This window comes from Mesoplodon densirostris, chromosome 17 (genome assembly GCF_025265405.1).
Source record: "Mesoplodon densirostris isolate mMesDen1 chromosome 17, mMesDen1 primary haplotype, whole genome shotgun sequence".
NCBI lineage: Eukaryota > Metazoa > Chordata > Mammalia > Artiodactyla > Ziphiidae > Mesoplodon > Mesoplodon densirostris.
This window is the reverse complement of record NC_082677.1, coordinates 49,202,587-49,221,386: the sequence shown is the minus strand read 5'-3', so window position 1 is coordinate 49,221,386 and position 18,800 is coordinate 49,202,587. Positions and strand designations below refer to the sequence as shown.

Here is an 18,800-nt window from a genome sequence, read left to right as displayed (position 1 = left end):
TTTCAATCCGGAACATTTCCTTAGGCTTTCTTTGTCTTTCATGACATGGACGTCTTTGAAGAATACAGAATATTACAGAGGGTTACTCAAGTGGGGTTGCCCTGCTAATATTTCCATCTGAGTCAGTTAAGCATCTCTGACTTGAATACCATCTAGGTGATGTTTGTTGTTCTCAGGGTAGTAGGTCTAAAGGCACAAGATATCCACCTGCCACTACTTAGTGTAGTTAATTTTGATCACCAGGTCACAGTGCTGTCCAGATTCTGCACAGCACAGCTGCAACATAAGGAATGTGTGAGGAAACAAATGAGACTATGCAAATATCTTTTCCTTCTCAAGCCTTCCTCCCTAGGCTTAACACCCATATTTTTGTTTGAATCAATCTTTTGAAAATAATGGTTTCCAAATAATTTTTTCAACTTCACCACTTCCTCCACATTTTGACTTTATTCCTATATATTGTATGAGAAATAGATTTATGCTTTTTCATGTATTCATTTGTCTTAACACCATTTATTTTAAAAGCTCATTTTTGTACAAGTGATTTAATACATCACCTTTGCAGACAGTTAATTTCCAAACGAAGTTGGTTCTATTTCTGGAACGTGCATTCCAGTGGTCTATTTATGCACCTGTAACACACACATTTAATTATATACCTTGATTTTCAATGTCTTCCTAGCTATTCCTGCAAGTTATTTTTAATGAACTTTAGTATCAACACATTTAGCTCTAGGAAAAAAAAATCTTGGTATATTTTTTGAGATCACATTAAATTGATGTCATCTTAGAACTGACATCTTTATGATGTTGAGACATGCTAACCAAGGACAAAAGATGTTTTTCCATTTATTCCAGCATACTTTTGAATTTTTCAGGAGTGTTTCATAGAGGTTGTGAACATTTGTTAAGTTTACTCTTACGTAAATTACCTTTTTGTCACTGTTGCAAATGGGATTTTTCTCTTCCATTATGTCTTCTAACTAGTTATTATTGTTGTACATATCCACTATTTATTTTTGCATATTGATTTTATGTCTTGCTACAATTCTGAATTCCTTTATTATCTGAGTCCGATTTACCTTGATTCTCTAGAATTTTGCAGGTATACTATTATGTCATCTGCAGATAAAGGGTATGTGGAGAAATTCAGATTCATCTGGTCACCAATACCTTCCAGACCCAGAAAACACACACACACACACACACACACACACACACTTATTTCCTTGAGAAAAAATAGTTCTGAAAAGAAAGGCAAATGATAGTGCTGTTAATAGAATTTTAAGGTTAAGAAAATGATGGCTCATAAGTACAATATGGCCCATTATACAATATAGAATTCTGGAATAAATTAGAGAATGTCTAGTTCAGCAGTACTCATAGCTGTTAAGGTGAATATATCCATGATATATCTATTGAGAAATAGGAAGAAAGTGATTCATGACATTTTGGCTAGTGTTGCAGCCAGTGGGAAATACTACCCATCAAGTAAGAGATAAAACTATAAATAGTTTGAGTAGCTTCACCAACGCATTTACCACCAAGTGCCTCACAGAAATGTCTGTATAGTTTTCTTACTTACTGACCAAACGGCATGTCTATCAAACCACTCATCCTCACATCATTAGTCAACCCAACTATCCACTTTTACAGAGTTTGGCGGCAGTTTATAATGTAAGAACTCTAACAGTCGAAAGAAAATGCACACATGGTTCAGTATCTTTTCTTGCATTTTATGTCCGAAAATTTATACTTCATTGATATTTATGATTTGAGAGACTCTTGAAAAATCTCAGGATAGAGCCCTTAAATGTCAATCATCCATTTTTTTCATCTTATATCTACTATTTTTAAGCTTCACAGAAAAATCTTATTCCTGGTATATTACAACTTCGGATGACCTGTTTTATCTTTACCGTTTTCATATATTTCATGGGCTTTGATTACAATCTCCTTAAGCCTTTTTATTTTCCCCAAAGTGGAAATTTCTCCTTCAGAGACCTTTTGCAGACAGTAATAAGATGAAATTAGAAGGGGCCAGAGCTAAGGTACTTTAAAAATTAAAGGATAATCTATCAGAGAGAAAAATATAAAGAGATATAAAAGGAAAAATGAGGAAGAGAACTGAAATGACAGGATTAGGAAAGAAAGATTTTTAAATTGAAGGAGAGGGGTCTCCCTGCTTGTTTCTTAGTCATATGGATGATCTCCTTCACTTCTTCCTCATTCCTAGAAATACAGTGCTGTTCTCATGTGGGTACTTCACTAATTACTTTCCCAAAATACTGACTGAGAGAACAATTACTCACACATTGCCAAACACAACTCTGGAAACTTAACCTCTGGAGAGAAGGTTTCTTGCCAACATGCCTTACACCACCTGTTCTGCCTGTGGTCACATTATTTGCATCCCCATCCAGCATGCAAAAGGCTATTTTTGGCTATTTGACTGATGTATATACTGCACTCCCATCACTCCCATCGAAATGCATTTGATAGTGTAACCCTCTCAGTCATTACAACCTGTCACTGAAAATGGATGGCCTCTTTGCTACAAAATACATGTTCAATTCATCAGCATAAGAGTAACAGCAACAGCTGATGTCAAACCATCTTAGGACGTGAGAGACAGCATGGAAGTGGGATGGATGGCTGAGGAAGAAGGTGGAATAAACTAAGCAGGTTCTTAAACAAGTAAGATCCTTTTAGGAAATCTGATGAGTAGCAATATGACGGTTTCAGATGTTTCTGAAACAAAAATGACATCTTACTCTGGTTAAGGACTCACTCCCTGATCAATCTTTGTACATTATTCTCACCCATTCTGATCCGTTCTAAAACCCAAAGTGCAGATGGCCAGTCTCTTACACTTATGTACCAGAACTTTTCATCTTTCTGCTTTCTCATTTCCTACCACCAGGACACCAGCTCCTTGATGTCATGAAGTGCTCTAGTCTCCTTAAATTTCTCTCCCAAGCTATGATCTTCTTTGGCATTGAACTTGCTTCTAACACTATCTAACTAAACTATAATAAAATTGTTTTGTGGTAATGAATTTATTTTACAATTACCTTTTGTTTATGATGCTGAAAGTGGTACTGAATTTATATTTAGAATAATGACACACAATTTCTAAACAAATTTATTAAGGTGAAAAAGAATAATTATAAAGAAAAATAGTAAGAAATAATATCTAGGTGTTATGTGGATATGGAAAATGTTGTGAAGATTGTACTCAATGACAGAAATTTTGAGAACACCTGTCAGAGCAGAGTAAGAGAACAGAGTAACACCTGTTACTCGTGTTAGTAAACCTGATTTCTAGTCCAAGCTCTGTCATTTGCTACCTGGAAGATATCAGAAAAGTCATGTAACTTCCATGTACTGCATTTGCTTCACCAGGAAAAAGAGGAATTTGACCTTCAATGCTCTTTCAGTAAAGAATAATAGCCACCATTATATGAATATTTTTATGGGTCAGGCTGTGTAAAGCGCACTACATAGGAACTCTCACTTGATTTAACCCTCACGACAACCTGGCAAAGGAGACGCTGTCACTCTCATTTTACAGATTGGAAAACAGACTCAGAGAGATGAAGTAACATTCCCCAGACTGCACAGCTTGCACTCAGCTTAGATTTCTACTCCTAAGTTGTGTTTCTACCTACTGAGGGTAGCTCACATCTTGGATCTTATTGCAATACTAATGGCAATTACCATCCTGCAAAATCTCTCTAAGGGACTCAATTCTAAGGTTCCTGGAGCTCTATTAACAGAAAAAAAAATTACAACGGGCAGCATAATTTTATATTATTTTTTAAAAACAAATTCTAGGGGCTTCCCTGGTGGCGCAGTGGTTGAGAATCTGCCTGCTAATGCAGGGGACACGGGTTCGAGCTCTGGTCTGGGAGGATCCCACATGCCACGGAGCAACTGGGCCCGTGAGCCACAACTACTGTGCCTGCGCATCTGGAGCCTGTGCTCCGCAACAAGAGAGGCCGCGATAGTGAGAGGTCCACGCACCGCAATGAAGAGTGGCCCCCGCTTGCCACAACTAGAGAAAGCCCTCGCACAGAAACGAAGACCCAACACAGCAAAAATAAATTAATTAATTAACTCCTACCCCCAACATCTTCTTTAAAGAAAAAAAAATTCTAGGATTAAAAAAGTAACATTTATGGTATAATATGCAGGAAGTACAGAAAAGTATAAAGAAGAAACAAAACATCACTTCTAATTCGACCACCCATAGATTAGTATTTGGCTATATTTCCTCCCTGTCCTTGTCCCATGAATGTATGTTCAACTGCCCTCCAGTCCCAGGAGCAGTGGGTTCTCAGAAAAGTATGAAGACAATGTTAACTGATACCTTCAGGCTTCCTCCTCTCCCCTCTGCCCCTTTAGCTAATAGACGAATAACAAGGGTATGGTTTCTTGAGCACCTACTATATCAAGGCATATTGCTAGATTATTTCATTCTCATGACATCTTTATGAGACAAATACAGGGTTTTTTTTATTATTACTGTTATACATATTTTATAGAGAATGTGGTTTAAAAGGTAAAGCAATCACCTTGCCCAAGATCCTAGAATCTCTAGTGAGCTCTGCTTGCATGGCAATAACTCATTTTAGGGTAAGCACTTACAGTCCCTAAAAAGCACCCCCAGTATTCCATACACTGTGCTGAAATGTTCAAACTCAAGTAATCCAGAGCCTTGGCAAAAGTTTTCTCCTAACTCTTACCAGAGAATATTAAGGCCCTCCAATATCAATGGAATCCTAGGAATAACCCTGGACAACTAGAGATTCCCATATTAGATGAGGAAACTAATCTCTAAAGGTGATGTTGGATTAGCTTTACATAAGAAAGACCTAGAAAAATTTATATAGCAGAATAGGAAAATTACATCAAGGGGTCCCAAGGAAATGTCAGAATATGGTTCCAGTTTTGTTGTCATGAAGAATATGACATCTTAATTTGTTTTTTGTTTTTCTACAGCTGTAGAATATCACTAATAAAATACAAAGGTGTGTCACTTCATTTAAATTGGCCCTCTAACTACAAGTAGACTGAACCAAAACATAGACACAGAAAATCCATCACTATGCAGTGATGGTTGATAAACTCTTCAGTATGAATAGATGCTATAACACTACATTTGATTATACTGAAGTCTACTGTCAGAAACAATGCATTAAGACATGTTCAGTCAGTCCAGCACATGTGGAGAGCAGGTTTCTAGGACAACCAATATAAACCACCAAACATTCTAAAAGTTAACTCATTAAGGTTTTAAAGAAAAAATGTTATATATATATATATATATATATATATAATTTTATATATCTCATTCTCAACATTAGGCTTTTTAACTGCATGTAATACGAATTAGTCTAATCACTTATTCCAGTGTTGAATTCATGTTGGGTTTTGACATATGCTGAAACTGAGGAAGAAAACAGATTTTTATCAATATCCTGGGAAGTAGTTTGATGCTTGCCTGATTCTATAGATGAATAAATTATTTAAGATTAGTTGTCCTGAAAAATGAAAAGTTACTCCGAACATTTCATTAGTTGGTACATGTGAAAGTAATTAAGTTTACTTTAAAGCCATCCAATGAATGATTTAAAGGAAACCTTCCAACATCTTCCAATCTAAGTGTTGTGCAGAGAGGCTGATAAATCAATGGTCATTGTGCAAAGATTTTCTGTCAAGCATCTCTCTTAAGTAAGAGACTTCTATTTATTTTTTTAATGAGTCCAGAGAAATGTGCTCAATATCCAACACCCAGGTAAAGTTCCTAACCCAGCATTGCTTTCTGAAAAGGAAAAATGTTTATCTCTAAGATTTAACTGTGGCAAAAATGTGGTCAGACACATAACTATTGCAAGCTTTTTTTTTTTCAAACTTCCCCATCAGATCTCCATGTGATTGGAAGGTGGTTTTAACTTCTCAACAGTCTGATCACTGTTAAACCAACTGGATTGTCTGTCAGATCCTGAAAGCTGTCACCTAACAGCACAGAGCCGTCATCACTCAAGGATTTCAACTTTTCAAGTCTCATCAAGGTACCTGAACAAATCCTAAAAGGGGAAGAAAGCCTATGAGTGCACATTTTAAGAGTCAAGTAGGGCTTCCCTGGTGGCGCAGTGGTTGAGAGTCCGCCTGTGAATGCAGGGGACATGGGTTCATGCCCCGGTCCGGGAAGATCCCACATACTGCGGCACAGCTCGGCTCTTTAGCCGTGTCTGCTGACCCTGCGCGTCTGGAGCCTGTGCTCCGCAACGGGAGAGGCCACAACAGTGAGAGGCCCGCATACCGCAAAAAAAAAAAAAAAAAAAAGAGTCAAGTAAATTCTTTAAAGGCTATGTCAGAATAGAGATGTTTTAAATTATGTGAGTTAGGAACCAAGAGTATTTGGACCCAACTAAAGTTTCGATGTCAAAGAAATTTAAGCTTTTTACTTCAAATTACACTACCCATGCAGTTGCCTATCTAATTGAAATCCTGGCTTTAATTTCAGGCTGAGATTGACTGTCCTGGTGAATCATCACTTAGTAAAGCATTTCATGGTCTGACCTCCCCATTAACAAACGCTTGACTTCGGGAAGATGTGCAGTAAAACAGCTAAGAATGTGTGTTCTGTGACAGGTTCAAATCCTCTGTACCATTACACCCCATGGGACCTTGGGTAATTTATTCAACCCTCTTAAGTTTCTTTTTTAAGTCTCTGACCATGGGCTTGTGAAATAGCAATTTTAGAAATCCACTTTATAAGGTGGTTTTGAAGATTATGAGATTAAATACACAATATAAATGTTAATTTTATCATTAAATTGCATTGACTTATGAAAGTTTAACTAAATGTTGGAAACCATAATACTCATGGTCTAATCCTACTTCCATTTACTGTCTATACCACCTTAGGCAAGACACATCATAGCTGTAAGTATATTTTCTCATCTCTAAAATGAGAATAATAGTATCCGTCTTGTCTGTATCTCAAGAGTGTTGTGAGAATCAGATGAAAAAATTATATATATGTGAAAGTGCTCTATAAATAATAAGATAAACTATAAAATTTTTTTAACATGAAACCTAAGAATAAAGTCTTAAAATGTAAATCAAGCAACCAAATGGAAGGAAGAACACTTTCAGGGGCCTCTCCTCTCCAGACTTTTCTCTCAACCATGCCAAAAGGTGGGTCACTTTAGAAGCTTTTCAGAACATTATATCAGAGCATGAAGCCAAGGAATCTTGGTTTACTGCTCCTTGTTACAGACAAGAATAAATTTTAACCAAATTATAACCCAAAGAAAAGGCAGACACAGCGTATTTATGTCCTAATAACTAGACACACATCTCCTTGAACCACAAGCTTCAGAGAAGTTGTTCTGACCTGTACTCTTCCTCAGAGACATAAACAAATCATGTTTCTCCTGATCTGATTCTGTACCTTTCCTAGTGACCAAAATCATTTTTAAGAAGGGAAGTGAACAGTAATCACAAGAGAAAAGGATGTTAGACATATGTGAAATGTAATGGAATGTGGGGAAAGAAAAACAATGATTTCATCCTGTTAAAAAAATGAAGTCAGAGTACCTTACAGAGAGCATAATCCACAAAATGTTAAATCAGTGAGGGAAGGAAAACAAAGAAAATGATCACACTGCCTCAGTGGAGGACAGAATGGTAGAGTGGTTCAAAGCACTAATTTTGGAGTCAAATCCATTTGAATTTATATTAAGGTCCACTTCTTACTGGAATAGATTCAACCTCATCAGTTCTCAATCTCTTGATATATTCTCTACATCAAGGAAAATACTGCTAAAATATCAGAGTGGCTATGAGGATTAAATCAGATATGACATTATGTTTACACTTAACCCAGTGCCAGGAACACACTGGGTGCCCATTATACTGATGCTATTACAACTAAGATGAGGATGATCATAAATCAGGAAATGGTTTAGTCCCTGTATTAGTTTCCCAGGCTGCCGTAACAAATTGTCACAAACTGTGTGGCTTAAAATAACAGAAATTTATTACTTGACCGTTCTGGAAATTAGAATTCTGAAATCAACAGGGCCATGCTCTTTCTGAAGGCTCTAGGGGGAGAATCTGTTCCTTGCCTTCCTCTTTGCTTCTGGGGTTCCCAGCCATCCCTGCTGCTCCTTGGCTTGTGGACATATCACTCCAATCTCTGCCTGTCATCACAGGGCATTCTCTCTGTGTGTTTTTCTCTGTGTGTCTTCCCTTCATATAAGGACACCAATCACTTTGGGTTAAGAGTCCCTCCTACCGCATCCAGTATGGCGTCATCTTAACTGGATAACATCTGCAAAGACCCTATTGCCAAATAAGGTCGCATTCACAGATACCAAGGATTAGGACCTCAACACAGCTTTTCAACCACAACAGTCCCTAAGGAAGAAGATAGAAATGAAGGATGCACACTTAGGCTTTTTCCCCAACACCATTCCACACTATACCGGAAAATACTGCATCTGGTTCTAGAAAGTTTCTAACTATAAGTACGTTAAACATTGGAAATCATTCACAATAAAACACAAAACAATTTAGGAAGTGAAAGAGCTGGCTAATAAGGAAATCTAGCAAAAGTGAAATAAGTGTGTTGGACAAGCAAAATCCACAGGGAAAGAGTGAGAAGTTTGGATCAGTCCAGAAATCAGGAGTGAGATATTTTTCAGAAAAGATTAAGAATAACAAAGGGGATGAAATTAAATGAGAAGATGATTTAGGATGAGTACCAGGTGATCTGTCAGGTTAACAACAGCTCTAATGAATGACGGTCAGACAGAGGACCCGGTGAAAGTATGAATTTTTTAGCCATTAAAAATAGAGAGCAAACGGCTTCCCTGGTGGCGCAGTGGTTGAGAGTCCGTCTGCCGATGCAGGGAACACGGGTTCATGCCCCGGTCCGGGAAGATCCCATGTGCCGCGGAGCGGCTGGGCCCGTGAGCCATGGCCGCTGAGCCTGCGTGTCCTGAGCCTGTGCTCCACAACGGGAGAGGCCACAACAGTGAGAGGCCCACGTACCGCAAAAAAAAAAAAAAAAAAAAAAAAAAAATAGAGAGCATGGCATAGGAATTAATTATGGCCCAGCAAGCTAAAGACAGTTATCAATTCCTTGCATACATCTTGGATACATATATTTTTCTATAAAGGGAAATCCAAGTGATGTGTCAATGAGCTGGGTCTTCTACACCACTGATCTGCGTATGGGGGCCCTCATTCCATATTCAGTATGAAGAGGAGAGCTGGAGTGATATAACAAGAAGCAGAGGGCTTCCCTGGTGGCACAGTGGTTGAGAGTCCGCCTGCCGATGCAGGGGACACAGGTTCGTGCCCTGGTCCAGGAAGATCCCACGTGCCGCAGAGTGGCTGGGCCCGTGAGCCATGGCCGCTGAGCCTGCGCGTCCGGAGCCTGTGCTCCGCAACGGGAGAGGTCACAACAGTGAGAGGCCCGTGTACCGCAAAAAAAAAAAAAAAAAAAAAAAGAAGTAGAGTGAGAATGCATTACCTCTCTCTCAGTCTATTGTCTCCTAGACCTCACCAGAACACTAGCTCCATATCCTGGCTCCACCACTGACATGTCATTCTAAAAAAAGGAGGTCATATAATATCTAACTTTGCAGGTTCTTCTGAGAATAGTGAATCATCCCATGTAAAATCCTTAGCACGGTGGCAGGCACATGGTGAGTTCTCCATAAATGACAGCTACCAGCCTAGATTGTGATCTTTATTTTCAAAGCCTATGGTGGTTTTCTTTATTGTGACAAAGTAAGCCAGCTCTTCTCTGCATCGACGGAGCAACACACGTTTGTTGAGTACATGCTATGTCAACCAAGAGAACTACTATGTGCCCAGCACAAGGCTGGACTGAATAAGAGATTTAAAAACAAGCATCGTGGGGCTCCCCTGGTGGCGCAGTAGTTGAGAGTCCGCCTGCCGATGCAGGGGACACGGGTTCATGCTCTGGTCTGGGAAGATCCCACATGCCGCGGAGCGGCTGGGCCCGTGAGCCGTGGCCACTGAGCCTACGCGTCCGGAGCGTGTGCTCTGCAACGGGAGAGGCCACAACAGTGAGAGGCCTGCGTACCACCAAAAAAAAAAAAAAAAACAAGCATCATGAATCTCCTCCACCTCAGAAGAGCTCCTGCCCCTACCCTATACCTGGCTGCAATTCCAGCCATTAGAGGCTAATTTTATTGCCTTGCTTACGCTTCAACATAGCCTTAAAGTACGTTTTCTGTTTTCGGCAAATTACCCCGTCTCAGTGAACAAAGCTGTACCAGGAACGTTTTGTAATCCATCTCCCTCACAATAAGCTCAGCTAAGTACACCCAAAGGGTTTGAAGTCATTAGGGCAAGGCCAGCTGTATCCTACCTGGGGTACCTCCAGAGGCTAATGGCTCTGCAGTGGCACTGAATATATTCATATGTATAAGGTGTATGAGGAAGGCTCAGGAATTCAGTTTGAGGGAGGAAACACTCTCCCCTTTATTGGTTCAAAACTTCAAGGGACTTCCCCAGGTGAAATCTGAAACTGGTCTGTGTACAGGAGGGCAAGGAGAGACGAAAGAAAGAGGCAGCTCACTCCAGGTTGGTAGGTGGCAGTTCTAACAAGCAAGAAAACTTACGAGGCTTGTCTCAGGCAGCTACAAGATGAATAGATCTCCCAACCCACAGGCCAGGATCTTAAGAGTTCATATGTCTCTCTTTCTCTCTGTGTCTTGCTCTCTCTCTCAGGATTCTCACCTTTAGAACCTAGCCACGATGTTGTAAGAAAGCCCCAAAGAATCCATATAGAGAAATACATGGAATGCCCCACATAGAGAGAAACTGGAGTCCCAAGTCAACAGCCAGCATCAAAGGCCATAAATATAAGTCAAATTTTTCTGATCCACAAAATCTGTGAGTGTAATAAATGGCTGTGTATGCCACTAAATTTTCCTGTAGTTTATCAGGCAGCCATATTATCAGGAATACGTGCCACATTATATCTTTTCTCTAGGAATTAACTTCCTTTTCCTGGAACATTTTCAATTTCCTAACATCTGAAATCAGACGTTACCAACATCAGCCTTTTTCATCAACACCTATTCAAGTTATTAATTACAATTTATATATTACTTCTTCTGGTCTTTTTTCATCCCTAAGACTATAGAGTTTCTTACTATAGCTTACTCCTATCTACTCCACTCTTCCTTTATCAAAGGGCTCTTCAAACTTAAAGTGAATAATTGTCAGCCTTCATTGGAATTTAAGATCAGCGAGGGTAGAATATCTGTCTTGTCCATCATTTTGCCCTCATGTGCATAGTAAATTATGCAAACTTGTGTTATGTGCTGAATCAGTATCTTCTGTCTGAATATATAAGTAACATAAGGCAAAAAAAATGAAAAAATTATTAAACTGAAATAGTTTAATTAAATCGATGATCCCCCCCCAATGGATTTATAAATTGACTTGGAAAAGAAACCTTGAAATTAAAAATGTATATAATTTTTCCAGCCCAAGCCTTCAAGTGAAGATTGTTCCTTAGATTTTGTTAAATTGGTAGAGTTAAAAATTGTGAAAATAGAAAAAGGGTTCCATTGTTTAACATGAAACTTGCTGTATACGCCTGTAATTAGATCTGTGGTTTGGGGAAAATTAAATGCTAGAGAGGGTAGGGAAATTAGGGTAGAGAAATTATACCTACTCTAGGTATAAATGGAAATGTTTCGAGATTGGTGTTAGCAGTTGTTTTTTATTATATGCAAAGTAGTTCCTACTTTCATTTTCCTGCAAATAAAGCTGCCAGGATGTTTGGCCATTTAAGTGGGTGGGGGGGGAGAGTTTCTATAGAGGCCTTAACTGGTTTCAATGGAGTAAACCATCCAGATGGTCTCAACAACACTTTGCTCTCTGGAGCCTCTTCCTTGAACCGACTCCTAGTGCGGGAACAGTGGGTGGAGCCTACATTCCAAGGACGGAGACAGAGTGAGGAGCCTCTGATTGCCCTGGTCCAGCTTTTGGGTCAACCAACAGCCACATCCTCTCAATGACCTCCTCCAACACTCTTGCAGAAAAAAACTGTCAGGGATCACTAATGCTATCTTTAAATGTAGCCCTCTATGGCCGTAGAGGGCAGGAAAAAGAGCACAAGTTTTGGATTTGATTCTTAATTTGACACTATTACTGCTTTGACCTTAGGCAAACTATTAAGCCTTTCTTAGCCACAATTTCCTCATAAAAATGGAGATAATAATATACACAGTCATCATCTAAAATATATAGGTACTAGATAAATGGTAGAAGAGGGAATTGTTTTCAAGGAATTCTGACATCATCATGAAAAGACATTTACCTGGTAGAGAAATCGGTACTGAGAGAATTTCTAAGAGACAAAGCTCATTTTCTAATTCTGCTTTTTGTAAAAAGAGAATAAAGGCAGGAGCATACCTCCGACTCTTAACATTTCCCAACAAGTAAAATCCCTTTTAAGAACCCATTCAAATAGCATGAATATATGGGCTTTACTTTTTTTCTCCAGTCCTTGAATAACAATTTGGTTGAGTAAAATAACTGTGATCAGTTTGAATGAAACCAGAAATAGAACAATACAGTTAATCCTTACTCTCTGTATAGAATAATGGAAGTCTGCTAACTTCTGAAATAGTGCAAAGAAAGATTTGTGCATAATGCCTATTAGAGGAAACTAAATGTATTTCAGCAAAGCACACACAATAAAGGTTACTATCTCTCTAAACTGTTTAGATTTTTCTAAGAGATTACAGTGGTTTACCATTTTTTGAAGTTCTGCAATTTAAAAGGATAGTTTGTTAAACAAATATTGTTTTCTCCTCTTTTATTCCTCCTCTTCACACAGGTCACTTCCCATCCCTAGCAAAATTCATCCTGAGAACCTAGTATATATCTTTCCATATTGTTATCAAAGACCATAAAGTCATATCCACACATATGTACGTACACACATGCATATTTATATGCCCCCAATTATATCATATAATTTCATACAATGATGAAACTCTCCTACCTGGAAATCATGTGTGTCCCCAATGTTTTTTTTAAAATTTTTATCAACCTAATTCATGCACATAGGAAAAAAAGATTACATAGCACTGAATTTAAAAAGAAAAACAGTATTTATTGTCCCATCCTTCCCTAATCACCAACTGTGCTGGCCAAAAGCCAGATCCCCTGTTTTTAACAATGTACTCTCTCTTCTCCCCAGCTTCCAAATCCCAAACCTCTCTAAACTGGGGAGGGAAAATTTTTATTTCTTTAAAAAAATGTATTTTCCTGGGCTTCCCTGGTGGCGCAGTGGTTGAGAGTCCACCTGCCGCCGATGCAGGGGACATGGGTTTGTGCCCCGGTCCGGGAAGATCCCACATGCCACGGAGTGGCTGGGCCCGTGAGCCACGGCCGCTGAGCCTGCGTGTCCGGAGCCTTGCTCCACAACGGGAGAGGCCACAACAGTGAGAGGCCCGCGTACCGCAAAAAAATTTTTTTAAATTAAAAAAATAAAAAAAATGTATTTTCCTGTGTACATTTCAGGGTGTGACTTTCTCCACCCTTCTCCATCAATTATCTTCCTCTATCTTATTCTGTCTAAAAAAAAAATGTTCAAATGTCTATTCCCACTGATGTCTGGTCTCCTATTTGTCCTTGTATTTTTTCACCCACTTACTATCATATTAGTGAGGGCTGGAAGAAGTAAAAGGAGACAAACACATTGACAAATCCACCTTCTTAAACCATAAGGTCACCATGACTTTTATAAGAGTAATTAATAGCAAAATAAACCAGAAGCAAGGGGAGGCAAAAACCACATGCCCACAATTATTCACTGAATAAATGTTGTGTCCAGGCCCACCATACGCAATATCTCTTTTGATCATCATGTGATCAAAGAATATGTGATACAACCTATTATTTATATTTTAAGATGAAGAAACTGAGGCCACTTAGGAACAGTCAGTAAATTTCCCTAGACTAACACAAATGGTAAATGGTGACCAAAATTTATATTTAGGTCTTTCAGGCCCCAAATTTGATCCATGTCCCACTAAATCACACAGCCTCTTTTTTCCTTAGGTATATCCTGAAGTCATTGTTAAATTTAATCCATAATTTGTCTCACGTTTCAGTGCTTTAAAATGATACCTGAAATTTTTAAGTATAACCATGAGACACTGAGTAAGCCACACTGTTAAAAATATAACAAGATAGTATAGAATAAAACAACCCCCAGAAACCTATTTTAACAACTTTCCTTATACCTGGAAGGAAAAGTAAGGCTGAATGATTTGCAGCAGAAAGTTTGACACTAGCATTATCAATTTAATCTTCCATTGTAACAAGAGAACTCAATTAACCACAACATTTAACTGACCAAGAGTTCTGACAATAAAGATTTAGCCATAATTTTGTAGTCTGTAATTCTCTAGAATATGATTGAACTATCCAGAGGCATTCAAGTGAAAAAAATGACTATAACTGAGATAAAGCAGGAACAAGAATATAATTTAAGTTTAATAAGTCATCTCAGAAGGCTTTTTTATTTTCCCCTCAGCTCCCATGCTAACACGAAAAGTATCAAAAGCATCAAAATCAGGTGTGATGATTCCTATTGTGACTAGAATTATTATAGAATAATACAATAATGTGATTCGATGCTGACACCTTTCTCTATTTGCCAGTGAATTCTGTAGTCTTTTGAATCTATTCTCCCTTTTGAGTAATTCATAAAGCAAACGCTTTAGATCATCATGATAACATCTGGCTAGAACGATTCCTGACACATAGTAGGCGCTCAATAAACGTTTATGGACGAATGAATGATTCTTACAACATATACTGGCCAGAGAACTAATGTATTTTTCAAAACTCCATAGGTACATAGACCCTCAAGTCAATTATTATTTAATCTTAACAGACTCTTTTACTGGGAATAACAAGATTACAAGCTAAAAAAGATAATGAGAGAAGAAAAGAATTGGGTGTGATGGATATATTTTAGAACTCATCAAACTGGGAATCTTCACCTTCTACCCTAGGGCAGATCATAGTTCTTACACACTCATGAAAGCTAATCTTAAGGGCAGCAAAGGGGAAACATGATACAAATTTGAACCTGAGCTGAACATCAGTGTTTTATATATTCGACTTTTACAGGTGAGGTTCTCAGAGGACTAGGAATAGTCTAGACCAGGCTGGTACCTCTTGGCAAACCTATGATGTAAGTAACAATTATTACTTTCTCCATTTTACAAATAAAGAAGCTGAGCCAGTCATGTACCAAAATGTTCACTGCAGCTCTATTTACAATAGCCAGGACATGGAAGCAACCTAAGTGTCCATCAACAGATGAATGGATAAAGAAGATGTGGCACATATATACAATGGAATATTACTCAGCCATAAAAAGAAATGAAATTGAGTTATTTGTAGTGAGGTGGATGGACCTAGAGTCTGTCATACAGAGTGAAGTAAGTCAGAAAGAGAAAAACAAATACCGTATGCTAACACATATATATGGAATCTAAGAAAAAAAAATGTCATGAAGAACCTAGGGGTAAGATGGGAATAAAGACACAGACCTACTAGAGAATGGATTTGAGGATATGGGGAGGGAGAAGGGTAAGCTGTGACAAAGTGAGAGAGTGGCAGGGACATATATACACTACCAAACGTAAAATAGATAGTTAGTGGGAAGCAGTCGCATAGCACAGAGAGATCAGCTCGGTGCTTTGTGACCACCTAGAGGGGTGGGAGAGGGAGGGTGGGAGGGAGGGAGACACAAGAAGGAAGAGATATGGGGACATATGTATATGTATAACTGATGCACTTTGTTATAAAGCAGAAACTAACACACCATTGTAAAGCAATTATATTCCAATAAAGATGTTAAAAAAAAAAAAAAAGAAGGAGCTGAGCCATGGAGAGGTTAAGCAGCTAGCCACAGCTCACAGAGCTAATAAGTGGTCTACTATGGATTCCAACCAAGGAAGACAGACCCCATTCCGAGGTCTGTCAACCCACGTGGCTGAAGCACAAGGTGCAACTAAGCCTGGAGGGAGATACTGAGAAAAGCATTTGGGGACCAAATTGAACTGCCTTGTTTGTAAGATGGAAGGATTGTGATTAATTTCACATGAAAGCCTTAGCTAAGGAGAAATTTTTGAACATGTGGTAGATCATAGGACATATTGAGTCACCACCTCTCTGCATCACTAATAAGATGAACAAGAGTAAGCTCCTTTGGCTGGGTCAAGTACAGCTTGTCCCCTGAATTTCAGGAACTCCTGCCTTTCCTCTTCTCTTGTCTGGGCTGTAGATGCATAGAAGTTTACAGTGTGACGAAGGCTTAAATATTCATTCAACTTCTGCTTAAAAATGTATAAAGCTGTAAGAGAGCATCTTTGACACCCTAACAACTAGAAAAAGTCAGGTAGTCTACAAAATCATAAATTTTCTTCAGGCCATCAGACAGCTGAGCTTGCAAGGCACCAAGTGAAATACAAAATGTGAGACGCTCCTCCAACGAGGAAGGGACGCATGACTCTTTCACCTTCAGCAGAGCTGGGGAGGAAGAGTTAGTCACCATGAAATCAGGTAAGGAAAAAGCAGCTAAAACATTAATGAATTCTCAAAGGCCAAATGCAGACTGCCAGGAACCAGTTTAGAACAAAAGCTTGAAAGGGCTTGGGGAGGGCCAGGAAAGCTCCCCCCACCCCCGGGTGCCCAGGTAAAATCTGCTGTTTCTTAGGGAGCGATAGAGGCAAAAGTCACTCATCCCCAAGGGAGGAGCGGGTCCTTTCTGCCTCGGCTCTGAGCCTTGCACTGAGTAACAAGCAATAGGTGTTTCAGCTAGACGAGAAGCAGGGCTGAGGGAAGCACAAAAGAAGTAAAAGCCTTTTGACTTGGAGGGAGCGAAAGATGCTGGGCTCCAGGATGCTGCACACTGAAGACAGGGATGTACTACCAGTGAGACATGAAGGGGGAACAATCTCCCACCCACCCAAGACCCCCACAGATACAAGGTAAGGTTGGAGGTCAACTGTTATTGAACTGTAACTTAGCCCACCCAAACTTAACCATCCTCCTAACCTGAGTCAGCATCATGAAAAAAATGGGGAACATGGAGCCAGTCTTCAGAAGAAATATCAGATTATGAAATACAGATCAGGCCAACTGTTTCTATAATGGATTCGGGGCTGAGCGTTCCTGGTGCAATTTCAGTTCCTGACCTCGTTCCTATGATCCTACTAGTATTCTGATCTTTTGACTCCCGCCTCCCCCCCAAAAAAGTCTAAATATAATGCGACCTTTTAGGAATTTTAATAGCCTGGTTTTTTTATTTGTTCTGTTGTGAACAAAACTCACCCTTCTAAGTGTTTCTTGTGTAACATTAAAATATTTTTAGCTAATGAAAATTGTTCCATTTGAGCATTTTTGGAGCATCCCTGGAATAAATCGCTCCCTTTTTTTTTTTTTTTTTTTTTTTTCTGGCTACGTTGGGTCTTCATTGCTGCGCATGGGCTTTGTCTAGTTGCAGTAAGCAGAGATTACTCTTCATTGCGGTACGTGGGCTTCTCATTGCAGTGGCTTCTCTTTGTTGCGGAGCACGGGCTCTAGGCGCACCGGCATCAGTGGTTGTGGCTCGCGGGCTTAGTTGCTCCGTGGCATGTGGGATCTTCCCGGACCAGGCCTCGAACCCGTGTCCCCTTTATTAACAGGCAGATTCTTAACCACTGCACCACCAGAGAAGCCCCCTTACTCCCATATTTAAATTCTCTTCTTCTGGCTGCTGGTTTGCTTTATGACCTTTCCTAAACCTAGAGGGCGCTGAGATAGGGTGTGAGGAAAGCTGAAGAGCTCCAAATAAGCTTTGCCAAGACCTCCCAAGCCCCCTGCCTCAAACTCACGAATCAACAACCTCAGGGAGAAGCTACAGCTAATCCAGGTCTTTAGTTTTTTGCCAACTCACCCACAGTGTTCAGAGTCACCACCAAATACCGTTTGCCCAGTCCTCACACCCCAGGCATTTTCAAAATAAGTAGTTGTTTGTAGTGCAAATTTAGCCAATTTTTGCTCCTTAAAGTTTACCAGCGGCAAAGTGTAATTTCTTTCTTTCTTTCTTTTTTTCTAAATGAATAAATCTAAACTCATTTTTTCGCAACGTATTTTAAAATGTGAATTTTAAAAAGACAGCAAACATTAATAGAGTATCTTCTATGTTTGACTCAGCAACGTATTTTTAAATGCGACATTTTTAACAGGTTTAACAAATACTTATGTAGTACAGTCTCTAACTTAGGATAGTTCGACTTACGATTTTTCGACCTTACGACGGTGTGAAGGTGAGACAGGCTGGGGCCCGGGACCTGGGATCCTTGGCTGCAGTGCTTGCAGGACTGGACAAACGTCTCCTCCAGCAGCAGAATATAAAGAAACTATAAAGCACTAAAAATAACTGCATGCATAGGCAGCTGGGGCAAATTATAACTAACAAGATAGAAAAAGACCAAACACCCAGCAGCCGCTCCTGAGGTGCCGGGAGCAAAAGCAAGGTGCATACTGCGCATGATCCCTGCGCACGGCACCAGGGGCCTGGGCCGACCGCCTTAGCCACACCTCCAGCCTGGACCCGCCCACAACCTCACGCCATTTAAAGGAGCAGCTCACCCCCTCTTAGGGAGCGAGCAAGGAAACCTGTTACTTGTTTTCGCTCCCTCGTCCTGCAGCACCAGTGCCAA

General features: G+C 39.5%; 1 long non-coding RNA gene across 1 annotated transcript in view; it reads right to left on the bottom strand.

Annotated features, from left to right (window-relative positions):
- Positions 1–18,588, bottom strand: part of LOC132477674 (uncharacterized) — an 82,270-nt gene extending 63,682 nt beyond the window's left edge. Inside the window, exon 1 of the long non-coding RNA XR_009530308.1 lies at positions 18,377–18,588. This is a non-coding gene — a long non-coding RNA (uncharacterized LOC132477674). The remainder of the gene's footprint in view (positions 1–18,376) is intronic.
- Positions 18,589–18,800: the final 212 nt, after the last annotated feature.